We start from the raw sequence: 13,937 nt of genomic DNA, 5'->3' as shown, positions 1-13,937 counted from the left end.
CAGAAAAGAGCACCTGAACCCAACGAAGCTCAAGGTTAAGCTGAATTCAGAAGAACTTATGGTTTGCCAGTCAGAGAAAGGAAGGAAAGGCATCCCAGGTGAAGGGTGAGCGTGTATGAAGGTAGGAAGAAAGACAAATACTGGGAGACCTCAGTAATGGTACTGGGAATTAGGGAATCACAAGATACAGGTGGGACCTACAGCAACAGCAGTGAGGCTCACCTAGGTGAGAAGCCCTTCTAAGAACTGAAGCCCCGGGAACTAGGTATCAGGTGAGGGAGTAAAGGAAAAAAGGAGGGAACCAATAGGAAAGAATCAGAAAAACTTAAAACAGTTAAATTTTCTAGCTATATTTATTTGCTATGCACCCTGGGAGGAACTGGGGAGATGAAGTCAAATTTGTTATCACTCTGACTCTCGGGGTGCTTTCAGTACAGGTGAGAAACCAATATAGCAAGTAGTATGATTATAGTTATGCATGTGTGTGTGTGTGTGTGTGTGTGTGTGTATGTGTGTGTGTGTGTGTCTGTCTGTCTGTCTGTCGCATCTATTTTTTTTTTTTAAGATTTTATTTATTTATTTGACAGGCAGAGATTACAAGTAGGCAGAGAGGCAGGCAGAGAGAGAGAGAGAGGAGGAAGCAGGCTCCCTGCTGAGCAGAGAGCCTGATGCAGGGCTTGATCTCAAGACCCTGGGATCATGACCCAAGCCGAGGCAGAGGCTTTAACCCACTGAACCACCCAGGTGCCCCTGTCTTTAGCATCTAGATGGATATGGTGCTTAAGGCGTGTGGACTCAGGCTGAGTCTGAATCCTGATTTTTTTCAGTTATCATTATTTGATTAATTACAGTTATAAGCAAATTCCTTACTTATTGGTGTACTTCAGTATTCTTTCTGTGAAATGGAGTGCCTTCCCTACAGTGATGTTGCAAAGATGGAACAAAATAATCCATGGAAAGGCATTAGTGCTTGGCACATAGTAACACTCAGTAAATATCAGTTATCACACACACACACGCACACACACACACATGCAAGTATTATAGCAACACAGGCTGCATCCAAATTAGAATAAAGATTTAAGAGAGAGAGTAAATTATTAGCTGAATTTTGTAGGATAAGTAAGTTAGTGCCACAAAGAAGACGCAGAGAAAAACATTCCAGGCATTAAGATAGTGTAATGAGATGAAAGAATAAGAAAAGAGTTGAAACTCTCAAAACAGGAGTAAGAAGAGGGCATTTTAAGACCCAGAGGTCAAGAGCAGAGTTTAAGGAGAGGCTGTCCCATGTACTTGTCAGAAGCTTGATGCTGACGTCAAACTCTCTGGGTTCGATTTCTAGCCCTGCCCTTTGGAGGTTGTCTGAATTTGGTCAAGTGACATAATCACTCTGTGGCTCAATTTCTTCATCTGCAAAAGAGAGATACCAAAATTTCCTATGGGTGGAGTGAAGAATTATACAGAGCATTTTCTGCATCGAGCATGCTGAATGCTACATAATTAACTATTATTATTAAATTCCCAGGTTTATGGTGCAGTTAGCCCAAAGTAACATCAGTGATTGTGCGCCCTGAGTACTCTTTGCCTTTTCTGAGTTAAGTCATTTAATTTCTATCACTATGAACTCAAAGTTAGCTGCCAGGTAGTATTAACCCTTGTACTATGAGTTAGTATCTTAGTACTTAGTCTAGAAGAGATACCAAGAAAAGTTTGTTGATGTATGCTGAGAGGAGAGTTAATTGTGGGAAGTCAACATTACTTCAGGGTAAATGATTTCTAGATAATCATATAACTAAATATTTTCCCTACTTAAAGAAGGCCACTGGAAAAAAAAAATAGGAATTGAAATTTGAGAGTCATATTTCATAGACTTAAGAACTCTGGCTCTATTTTGACCTCCATTTGCAAATTATCTGACTAAAGACTTGAGCAGAATCACAGATTTATAATACACATTGTAGAACCTCCAGTGGGTGGAAACGACCATTTGATACAGTCCTATATTCTAAGAATTTCTTTGAACAAAAGAATATGCTAGTGTATGAAATGTACGGTAACTGTTGTTAGCAATTTTTTGTTGTTGTTTTATTTTGTTTTCAACCAGATCCTATAAACCAGTAGCAATCTTAAAATAGATCTGAACAGCGGAATTACTCATTGGTGAACTTGGAAGAAGACTATATTAGCAGCCATGGAAACTAAAGGATGGCTCAGTCTTTCCTAGTTTAAAACAAATGGTATTTCTCTGAGAGATCTCATGGTGCTAGGATGACACATGCAAAAGTTTATGAACTCTTTCCAGAAGGATCAGACCATCGAGACACCCTAAATGAGGATGTTCTCTCCCCACTCTTGAGGATTATGGTATTTACAGAATAATCTTGTACATTGACAGCCATGGATAGATACATTGGTCCAGCTGTCCTTTATCTTAACAACCCTCGGGGACCTGGGCAATGAGCATAAGAAAACTACCAAGGCAATGACCACGTATTCCCAACTCAAATGCAACATCAAGGAGACGGATACAATTGACTGGCTCCATGAAGATTTACAGTCTCACCTGGCTGTGTGTCTGGCTAATATTTGAAACTAGAAAATGATTTCTACTGAACATTAAGAGGGAAATAAAAGGGAGGTTGCAATAACATATTGTGTAACTATTCCTTTTTCCAATCCTTGGTCAGTATCAGAGTCACAGTCCTATTTTTATCAGCATATTTATAAAAAGGAGCATTATTACAGCTTGCACACACAATTTTCAGAAATCTGATTCTGAATGTTACAGTCAAGAAAGAGAGGTGAAACAGGTCTGGAAGCGGCAGATTGGCACAGTAGAGGAGAAACTGTGACAAGTCGGCTGAACGTTAATCAGGAAGGAAAGGAATGATAAAGTGAAGGTCATCACAACGGAACTCTGATAGCAATCGCTCTTGTCTCACAAACAGCCACACTTAAAGCAGCTTCACTCGAAACAGGGACTTGCTGAAGAGAAGGAAGTGTTAAGAAATTTTGAGATCTAGACTCCAACTAATTGTACTATTTACAGAACTAATAGTTTTCCACTAAACATTGTTAAGAATTGGTAGTCTCCCTGAGTGGGACAGGCAGTGTCTGTTTTAACATTGTTGCCCCAGGGCTTGGTTCAGGATTGTAGCTATTAGTAGGATTTAATAAATGTAGAATGGAGGAACGAAGGAATCTCAAAATCCGTGAAAACTGAGACAGACTGTGGGCGAAAAATGCTTGCATTACATTCTTTCTTCCAAAATTGATTTTGAATGACCAATACTAGGGGAACATAGAGGTAGGAGGAGTGTGTGTGGGGGGGGTAGCTGGAATCATGCATGTAAGTTACATTTAATTCTGTATTTGCTCATTGGCTCCATGGAAGCAATCTTAAATTCTCTTGTACATGCAGATTTTATTTCTCACACTAAATCATATGTTTTTGTAAATGAGGATCACAGTTTTTGGTTTGGAGGTGAAGGATTGGTTATATGAACTTCATTTTGATAATCTGTATATGTAACTAATGAATGAAAACAGGTTGGTGTACTAGAAAGACACTAGACTAAGTCAGAAATTGTGGGTTCAAGATTCAGTTCTGGCTATGTGATATTAAATTATTTGCACACTCTGCGCCTTGCAATTTTATCTGCAAAATGGAATAATGATATTCGACAGGTCTTCCTTTTCTTTTTTCTTTTCTTTCTTTCCTTTCTTCCCCTCCCCCCTCCCCCCCCCCTTTTTTTTTGGTAAGGATCAGATGAAGTGATTCCTCCCACATTTTTAAAAATATAGAATCACATGCAAGGATTTTTTTTTTTTTAATGTGTCTTTGTCTTGTTATCACTGCAGTTATAAAGCTTTCGAACCAATTTGGTTCATATTTTGGCTTTTCCTGTCTCAGTCCTTGACATAATCCACTTCCTTTAATTGCCACCCTTGACACTTTTCTTTTCCTTTTCCTAAGACACTTTTCCTTGCCCCTCAGCTTCCACTGTCCTCCTCACATCCGTCCTATGAGAATTTTTACCGTCTGTCTTTGACAGGCAGCTAATACCTCTAAGGTGTTGACTGATAATCAATGTGTGATAATGACTTCAGGCAGAGGTGAACAACCATTTTTTTTTTTACAAGTGCCAATTCTAGGAAAATAAATGTGTTAATAGGCAGTATAAAAAAAGGAATACAGTAAAAGTCATTTGAAATCCTACTATCCATTGATGGCTCAATTTAAATGTTAACAAACTACTTTCTTTCTTCTTCTTCTTCTTCTTCTTTTTTTTAGTAAGACTTTCGGGAAAAGTGTATTCATGTAACTTATCAATGTATTGGCCAGAAAATCATAACTAAAACTGGTATTTCTTTTAAGCCCCTGATGGTAATACTGGTGAAATTTGGGGAGGTTGCAACATGTAAGTCATTTTCTAACCTTTCATCCTAAAATTAGCAGTGTTTGAAAGGAATAAAACCAGTATGGCAGAAAGACTGGCTCATGGGTCATAATAATAATTCCAGCTAACATTTTTGAGAATTTATTTTATGCTAAAAAAAAACAAACTATAACATGCACTTTACATGCATTATCTAATCAATGCTCACAAGATTACTGAAATCTAGGTATTGTTTTTAGAGACGAAGAACCCAAGACACAGGGAGGATGAGCAACTTGCACAGTCTCACAGCCGGCCAATGGGGGAACCAGACTGAGACCCAGACTTTACAGAGTCCGTGCTATAAACTGTCTGCTATTCTGAGATATGGGGAAAGGTTCCTTATTTGCTGCTTCTTCAATCCTGTTCTGAAAGCTAGATCTGGAGTCTGGGATTGCAAGAAAACTCATATCCAGGCAAAATCGGATGGGGGTTACTAATATTGTATTGTGTATTCTTCTCGTGACCAGAATCTAGTATAAGGGATTTATGTTTTCATATTTTCCTGTATAAATAGAGATAGTGAAATCATTTTGTAGTTTGGTTAAATTACTATACACATTTTACTGAACTTATTTTGGTAAAAAATACCTTGGAAAAAAAGAAAGTTGGAGGTCACCCCCACTGCCGCCCACCACCATGATGGTGTCACAACTTCATGACCACAGTAAGAATTTTAATGATTTTTTTACTATAAATGTTGAGTGCTTATTGTATTTAATTACTGAGGTGCTGAGTTAAGCTCTTCAGATTTGCTATATTGTTCAACACTCACAAGACTTGTAAGTAGTTACTATGATTTCCATTCGGCTGAGGGAAATTGCAGCTCAGAGAGGTGCAGCAACTTGTCCAGGGTCTCACAAGTCCGAAAGGATATAGCAGAGACTTGAAAGCAAATGTGCTCAAATGCGCTTTGGTTACTTTGTTACACTGGTTTCTCCACCTGTCATTCCTTGTCGAGCGTATTGCATAGGAAGCTTTATTGCTATGCATTCAAGTATATGTTTCCTTAGAGAAGTTGGACATTTTTGGTACATTTCAAGCTTGTATAAGTTTCAAAGGTCATGTAACCATCAGGTAATGGCAAACAAAAACATTTACCTGGGATTAAATTGTATTTTCATGAGGAAATTTAATGTTTTTTTAAGCTTTTGGAATATAGACATCACCGAATCTGATGAATACAAATCAATTTGGCCCCATGAAGTACTTATCCAACTTGAACGGCATATGAAAGTCTATGAAAACTCTATAAAGATTCTTACGTCTTCCCCCTAATCTCTGCAAAAAACTTTCCTTTATTTCCTATATTATATCAAATATATTTGATATTAATCAAATATATTTGATTAATTAAATGGGAGACTCCAGAATTTAGGGCAAAAAGTATGTTATCTATCAAGAAAAATAGGGGTCGCTGGGTGGCTTGGTCAACTAAGTCCGGGTCTTTAGCTCAAGTCATGATCCCAGGGTCCCGGGATTGAGACTTGTGTCAGGCTCCCTGCTCAGAGGGAAGCCTGAATCTCTCTCTCCCTGCCTCCCCCTGTTTGTGCTCGACCTCTGTCAAATAAATAAATAAAACCTTAAAAAAAAAAAAAAAAGGAAAAGGAAGTGAAGTTGTGAGAGAAATTACTCTAGAACCTTCGATGTAAATAATTGTTTTGACTTCTCTCATGATAGTTCTGAATGTAAAACCTACATTGTGATTTTGCACTTAAATGAAAGGTGTGGAGTTGAACTTTTTTTTTTTTTTTTTTTCATTTCAGCTGGAAAGCTGCTACCATGATGTCTACAACAGTAAGCACCCTTGTGACTTGCAGAATCCATTTGTCACCCTAAACTATCCAGCGTGACTCGGGCCCATGGAAAGTATGCGTGCATGCGGGTGGAACAGGGATTTCACTTGTTCGCAGGTCAACAGTGACTACTTATCTGGCATAGTGACTTACCTACTTTTGTTTGTGCGTGTATTTTCTAAAATTAGCTGGCCGGTTTAATTTATGTTCCAATCTGATGTTCAGTCATTTGGTGAATTTACCCTGGTTAGAAAGCTGTCATGAAATCTTCAGGGAAGTGATATTAGGTTTTTCATCATAATGCATAGTAAGCACTCACAGTTTCAACTTTTTTTTAATATTTAGTAAATGTCAATAAATCTATGGCATGTAAAAGGGCACTGCTAACATGGCAGCTATTTGATTTCTATACTTTGTCAAATATATGTACCTCTTAATTCAATAATCCTTAAAGGCAATGCTCATTGTGGTTTCCCATTCATGATACCTGACCTTTCCTTAATGTCAAACATCATTTTCCACTAGCAAGGGAATAAAGTATATTATTTATATAAAGCTAATAATTATTTGGGGAAAATAAATATAACATAGAGGCAATAATCGTGAAAAAGATGAGCACTTATTCACTGCTCTATTATGTCTGTGACTTGATATGTTATTGTCTATATTTGTATTGCCTGGTTACCATGGTCCCAATATAAAGAAAAAATAACATACTCACCAAGGGTCAAAATTTACCTAATCATTATTTCAGAGCCAAACTAGTAACATGAATTAATTCCCAAACCATCCATTTTACTTGCAAATGTAAAATCTCTCTGTAACTTACTTGTTGTCATTAACATTCTGTGTATTTCTTATTATTCACGGCAGTCCCATACGACTTGATTTTTTAAAAAGGAATTAAATGAGAAATGAATATGGGGAAGTTAAGAGATCTAAATTTCAAAGATCTTCTCCTTTTCAATCGATGTTTTGGTTTGATGTTGACGTAAGGTAAAATACTCATTATCATCAAATATTTATTGAGAGCCTACAGTTTACCAGACACCGTGCCAGGCACTATAGGACATGCAAATAAGTTTGAGATGTGGTTCCAGCATTCATGAAATGTAGGATTCAGTCATGTATGTACTCATCAACCAATAACAATTATTAACATGTGTTCTTAGAATATCTTTTGGGCAACCCTTACATGTTTTCTCAGATGCATACAGCAAGTAATAATAAATACAGATCTTACACACTTTTTTCCCCTTCTACATGGCGCAGATGTCAGCCTCCAAAGGTGTGAAACCGTTCTTTCGAGGACACGATTAGAATACATTTGTTGTTGACTGATACAGCTGTTGGCAGCAGGTGGTGGTGATGATCAGGTATGCTGTGGCTTAACGCCTTGTGTATACTTGAGTGATAATGGCACAGTGTAAGAGGAAAGATCCACTAAATGTAACCGAATTTCAAAGGTATCCCAGTTTAAAATAATATTTGACCTAAGGACATCCAAGCTCTCCAGATAATGACCGCCTACAACGTTCTTGGTCTCTGGTCAAATAAGACGTCATAGCTATTTTGGGATTAAATTTAGACAAATTAGAGTTGCATCATTTGTGTGGTCCTCAGCAGTGGAATATTCTCCAAGGGGGCGTGCAAACATGTTAACATAAAAATGTGTGACCTCTCTCTTTTTTTCGGCTCTCAGCTACAGATGTCACAGACCAGCCCGTGTATGACATGTGCTTCATTCTGTGGCATGTGATGCTTTTAGAAATCTGTTTGAATTAATCTCTACTGGGTCAGTATTTGAGATTATCTTCTGACCTTCTTTTTCTATAAAACATCAGAACATTTCAGAGAGTTTTGGTCATCCTCATCATAATGATGAGATGCTAAACATGGCCAGGAAAAATCCGTATTTTAATAGTCTTTAATCTTGTGATGCTCTAGTTCATTAGCTTATGGCAAATACCGGCTAGAAACTAAAAAGCTTCTCGGATGACCAAAACATGGCCATTTGTATATGAGCAATTTAATTAAAATGAAATTCTTTTTTCTATTTCACTGTAACTCAGAATAAAAACTAATCATTGGAAATGTGAAAAGCCAAAGAAGGACATCTGCACCAGTGGAGTCGTCAGATGACAATCTGTGAAGATTGTAATTTCTAGAATAATAGAATAACGTGCTGGTAACGTTGCATTTGAGGGGAAACAGAATGAAAACATGTATAATGTAAAACCAACAATTTTTCTCTCTGATTCTCTTAAGCTGTGAAAATAAAAGGTGCTTAAATCATAGGTGCCTATCACAAGTGAAAAATACGTTGATACCTAAAAATATAGTTGGGGGTTGGAACAGGTTTGATTAACCAAATTATCTTCAAGTTGCAGTTTATATTTGGAACATTTACTGCTACAATACAATGCTGTTCAAGCAGGCAGATGAAGCTAAAGGATCTGAGCTCACAGAATCTCCATCTGGCTTTTGGAAAAATAGTTTGCATTAGATTTGGGGCTACAGGTCCCCAAACAAGCCACCTTGAAAGCATGTTTAAAGGACCAAATTTCAAGACCGTATGGAAGGAACTATTACCTGCCCACCTTATACATATCCCCCTTCTCTTCTTAAGTGAGAGAATTCCTATGTTGTTGGAAACAGCAGAGTGTATGTCTACAAAACTATCTTTCAGCCTCTTTTCAAAATGAGGTTGGATAATGAGATATAAATACGAGTCATTGGGTATGTGGTGGTGGTGCTATTTTGAGAAGAATGCAGTAGGATGATCCGGCAGGCCATTTTCCCCTTGCCCTCTCTGGTGTTTGGGAAAAGAATGTAATGGCTAGAGTATTAGTGTTATCTTGCAAACAGGAGAGAAACTGAAAGAAAGCAAGCCAGTATGCTGGGGGGAAGAATAGAAAGACAACAGGAGCATGGGTGACTTGTAACTATGGAACCACCATACTACTCATGGGCAGACTAACTCCAGATTCCCTTTGCATGAAAAAAAAAAATCTATCTATCTATATCTATATCTATATATCTATTAGCTGGTTTTAGCTGCTATTAATTCAGTTTTACATTATAAGCAACTAGACCCAATCCTAATACAGATTGATAAATCCTCTATAGATCATGTAAAATGTCATTTACTAGCAAATAAGGAAGGAAATAAAAACTTTATTCAAATAGTCCAGGTAAAGGGCAGACTATAAAATGATAATTAAGTACATCTGTACCCTTTGATGTTTTGAGTCAATGCAGTGTCAAATAGCATTTTTTTTTTTTCTGTGTAGTTGAAAAGGGGACGGTGCCTAGAGATAGCTTATTGCTGAGTTGGGTAGTTACAGATACTGAAATTGAGGTGATCTTTATCCCTGGTAGTTAGCTATGTTCAAATACTGAAATATTGTTCTCTCCATGTTATCTAAGTGGAACTATATGATGTTTACCTTGGCTAATTACTAAATTATATTTTTATGGTGTGCCTAATCAATATGTACTGTTTAACTATTATAAATTCACCTTTTAGTAAGTTTTCCAAGGTAGTATACAAATTTATTACATAGAAGCTACAGTTCAAGAAACTAGACATTATGAGGGTAAAGACAGAAAAAAGGAAACATAGTTAAGCTTCTAATCTGGTACTAAAGCTTAATTTCTACTTTTTTTTTTCTTTCTTCCTTTTTAAAATTTTTTGTTTTGTTTTGTTTTTTTTGTTAAGGATGGGAAGTTGGCCTAAGTTTTGTGCTTACAAACATCTAAAATTTAAGACTAAATCAAGTTCATTTTCAGGGGGCAACAAAATTTGATGTTGCCTTTATGCTTTAGTGATAGAATTTTTCTGGCATCCGTGAAGATCTTAACATTTGACTTCCTCAGAAGTCTTCCTTTACATGAAAAATACAAATTCATTCTTCTTTGGATTAAGATTATAGCCACCTAACATGAAGCCATTGAGTCTGTGGTCGGCAGGGAGTCTTCCCCTTTGAGGTTTACTGAGAAGAAATGTTGGTGCCAAGTCTCTCTTGAAAAAGAAAAGGTTTGAAGGCTGTGATATCCTATAAATGCTCTTTACTTCCAATGAAATATAGTAAGCTTGTTCTCTGGGACACAACTTTATAAAAGCCTTTTTGTTTTTCGTAGAGCGTATAGATGTTTTGAAAAAGTGATTTTAGCCACCATAGTGCAGGGTCAACTGGGGGCCGTCAAACTCCTTCCCTGGGTTATTCAAATCTAACACTGAGCAAGATAATAGCTCAAGAAGCAACTAATGAGCCTTGTCCATAGTACTGAGATCGTGTATCAGGATGACCCACACATTTTAAACAGTCTTTGTATTGATTCACAACTCTTTCAAAGTTTAAAATCGGGCTGCGTTGTATACAAGAGCAAAGTCATAGAACAATGATCGTTTAACATACAGAGGGCATGACATTTGATTATATCTAAGCTTCTTCAAATGCCAAGAAGAATCTGGAGAAAGATATTTGATATTGACTTTTAAAAGGTCCACATAGATAAAATTAATAAATCTTATTAAAGTTTATTTTAGAGATATTGATTTTAAAGTAGAAATGCACCCACAAAGAAAGTCCCATGATAAAGGCTAATGTGTAAATTCCTTTAAAACCCGTAGTTACTGTAATTATATGGAGCATTTTACAAGCAACTAGGGACTTCTTTGGATAGATGACTGAAATTTAATCAGTTTCTGGCACAGGCTGCCTTTCTTTCCCACCTCAGATTTCTAAAGCACTATTTCTAGGGCAGACCTGCTCAGATAGTGAACCTTTATTATCACATTTGATCTGTCTTTGAGCACTTTCCGAAAGAAAGGCTCCCACAGATCTCCTAGAAGATAAAGCAACGGACGATTTTTCTCAATAGCCCATGTTCTTCCTCCCACCCCATTCCATTCTCAGCAAACCTAATTCAGCTCTACAGTCCGGATTTTATAATCACGAGGAGCATTATGTATGAAATGCATAAAACATCGATGTGCTAATGTCACCACCAGAGACTATCAGATGAAGAAACAGGCATATCCCTTTGTACTCCTGGACATAAGTGTTTGCCCTGAACCTCTTAAAAAAAACAACTCATTTCATTTCTCAGCATTTTGGGTTTTATTTGAATTAAGTGGCCTTGTCCTGCCAGTCTGCTGAAGGGAAATCTGAGTTTGATATAGTTTTTTAGGCAAGGAGGAACTGGAAGAATGATCACAAATGATAAATGTGAAAATTAAGCTGCCTCTGGAGTTTATGTTTTACAAGTATGAAATCACTGAGTTTATCTCCCAGATGATTTAGATTATTTCTGATGGTTCAAGATGTCATGGTCCGAAAGTCTAAATAGAATTCTTAGACTTACCTTTATTAGAACCTGAGGATCTGAAGATATAACTGTCTGGATTGTTGACTATATTTCTGCTGTGGAGGAAAATAACAGTCTTGAGTCACTGCTTGTTGTCCACATCTTCATTAATGGGCTTAATACATTTCTGTCCTTAGAACAAATTAATGTGTTTTTTTAACTTCTTTTATATTGTAGTTCACTTAAACTTAGATTCTTTGAACATAGCTGGATTGCAGGGTGACATCTGAGTTCTAGAGATCAATTGATAGTTCTTAAAGATCATGAAGAATGGCCCATTAAAACAGTTAGTGTATGACAAATAACAACGTTTGTGTTTAGTGTGGAAATTTATCAACTAGACAGAGCACTTATTCCTGAGAACCGAATGAAAGTCTACTTGAACCAACTTATTAATCAGTCAGTGCCCTAGTCTTAACAGACTGTCTTATTAAAGAGCTCTAGATATATTAAAATTGAACTCTAATGTGATAGGTACTATCTCTGAACCACAGTCACAAAGCACACAATTATTACTGAAGGCTAAAGTCTATGAAAAAGAAAAATAAGCCTTTTTCTCCTCTCCCCTGCCCCCCCTCCTACTCCCGCCCCGAGGACTAAAATGTTTTGCCTCAAATCTCTGGCTCTGATTAGGTACAGTGTCTACAATGGGTTGCTGGCTATGTGGCCAATTCTTTCTCTCACTCTTCACTTAATGTAGGATCACATACCAAGTTATTATGACAAACCTAAAGATATAGCGATTTTTTTCCACTCACTTGTGTTTATAAAGACCACACTGCACCATAGTCTTAAATTTGCAAAGCTTTTTCAGGGGCGGGGGGGGGGGGATGAAGCAGTACCAATAGAAAAAAAGAAAAGACTGCTCGGGCTGGCAAGTGGCATTAATTCTCAGTGAGATGCTCCAGTCCTAGAAGAAATCATCATAGCTTCTCATTCCCTGGGGTTGTCTGTGAGGGTAGATGCCCTTAAGAGCTGTGAGTCATGGGGTTTAGCCCTCCTGACAGCCAGGATGGAGATCATCTCAAATGACAATATCAGTCAGAAGGTATTGATTATCTGGGAGTGCTAGGTGGAAAAGGATGCTTGAGGCTAAGTTTAAGTACAGCAAGAAAGCAAGCCATAAGAAATTAGTGACATTTGCATGAGGAGAACTTGGGGTCATAACAGAAGAGACATCTCTGATTCTGACCTTTGCAGTCCATTTCTGGAATGGTGCTGACCTTAGCTTACCCAAGAGGGAAAGTGCACACACTTCCCTAAATAACCAATAGTTGCTCGATGCAATCAATAACCCTTCTGGTAGAAAGGTGCCAGGTACATGCCCGGTAGCAATCAAAAATTAAATGGTTTACTAAACATCTGCAGTGACCTAAGTGAGAATCTTCTTTGTTTTCTTCTCAAAGTTTTATTCTATTTACTTATTTTTAAATTATTTATTTATTTATTTATTTATTTATTTCAGAGTGGCCGAGGAGACATCCAAGCGGGACAGGAGGGAAAGGTAGGGAGAAGGAGAGAATCTCAAGCACACTGTGCACCGAATGAGGAGCCCTACATGCCACTCAATCTCATGACCCTGAGATCAAGATCTGAGCTAAAACCAAGAGTTGGAGTGATAACCAACTGAGCCATCTAGGTGCCCCTCTTCTCAAGGTTTTAAAATATGATTCCCGAAATTGAACACAATAGTGCTGGAGGAGACCCAAGTCCTTTCCTACAGACCTTGGTCTCTGCCAATAGACCTACTGTGAGAAGAAATTTAGCCCCTTCCAAGTCAGTCTTCTTCTTCCTTTTTTTTTTGGACAGTTTAGTTCTTAGAAATCATTCTTTCATGGACTGAGTTGAATCTGACTTCTGGTAAATTTGACATTGTGGTTGTAGATCTGTTTTTGTAAAGAAGACAAAATAATTCTTCTCTCTATTCTGCCTGACAACTCACCAGTTATTCACCCAAATAATGTGAAAACTTTATAGTTTTTGTTTAAGATATTTATTTATTTATTTGAAAGAGAAAGGGTAAGCAAGGGTGTGGGCTGCAGAGGGAAATGGAGAGAGACTCTCAAGTAGACTCCCCACTAAGGTCTGGGCCCTGTGGGGGGCTCCTGACCTTGCTGAGATCATGACCTGATCTAAAATCAAGAGTCAGAGGCTTATCAGACTGAGCCACCCAGAAGCCCCTGTTGTTGTTTAAACAACTGATCCTGCTTTTCAAACTTATTGTGGCCAAGCCAAGGCATTTCAACTTCTGCTTTAAAGTTTCTCCACTTCTCAGTCATTCATCTCCTTACATGTATCAGAAAATGGGGGTCTTGCTCAGTCCCGTATT

At 37.6% G+C, this 13,937-nt stretch overlaps 1 protein-coding gene across 1 annotated transcript in view; it reads right to left on the bottom strand.

Moving 5' to 3' along the window:
- ADGRL2 (adhesion G protein-coupled receptor L2) overlaps positions 1–11,664 on the bottom strand; it is a 605,011-nt gene extending 593,347 nt beyond the window's left edge. The window contains exon 1 of the mRNA XM_059136196.1: positions 11,606–11,664. The gene's annotated coding sequence lies outside the window, so the exon portion shown is untranslated. The remainder of the gene's footprint in view (positions 1–11,605) is intronic.
- Positions 11,665–13,937: the final 2,273 nt, after the last annotated feature.

The sequence above is a fragment of the Mustela lutreola genome, chromosome 10 (assembly GCF_030435805.1).
Source record: "Mustela lutreola isolate mMusLut2 chromosome 10, mMusLut2.pri, whole genome shotgun sequence".
Classification (NCBI taxonomy): domain Eukaryota; kingdom Metazoa; phylum Chordata; class Mammalia; order Carnivora; family Mustelidae; genus Mustela; species Mustela lutreola.
The sequence above is the reverse complement of the archived record's forward strand: the minus strand, read 5'-3'. Positions and strand labels throughout refer to the sequence as shown.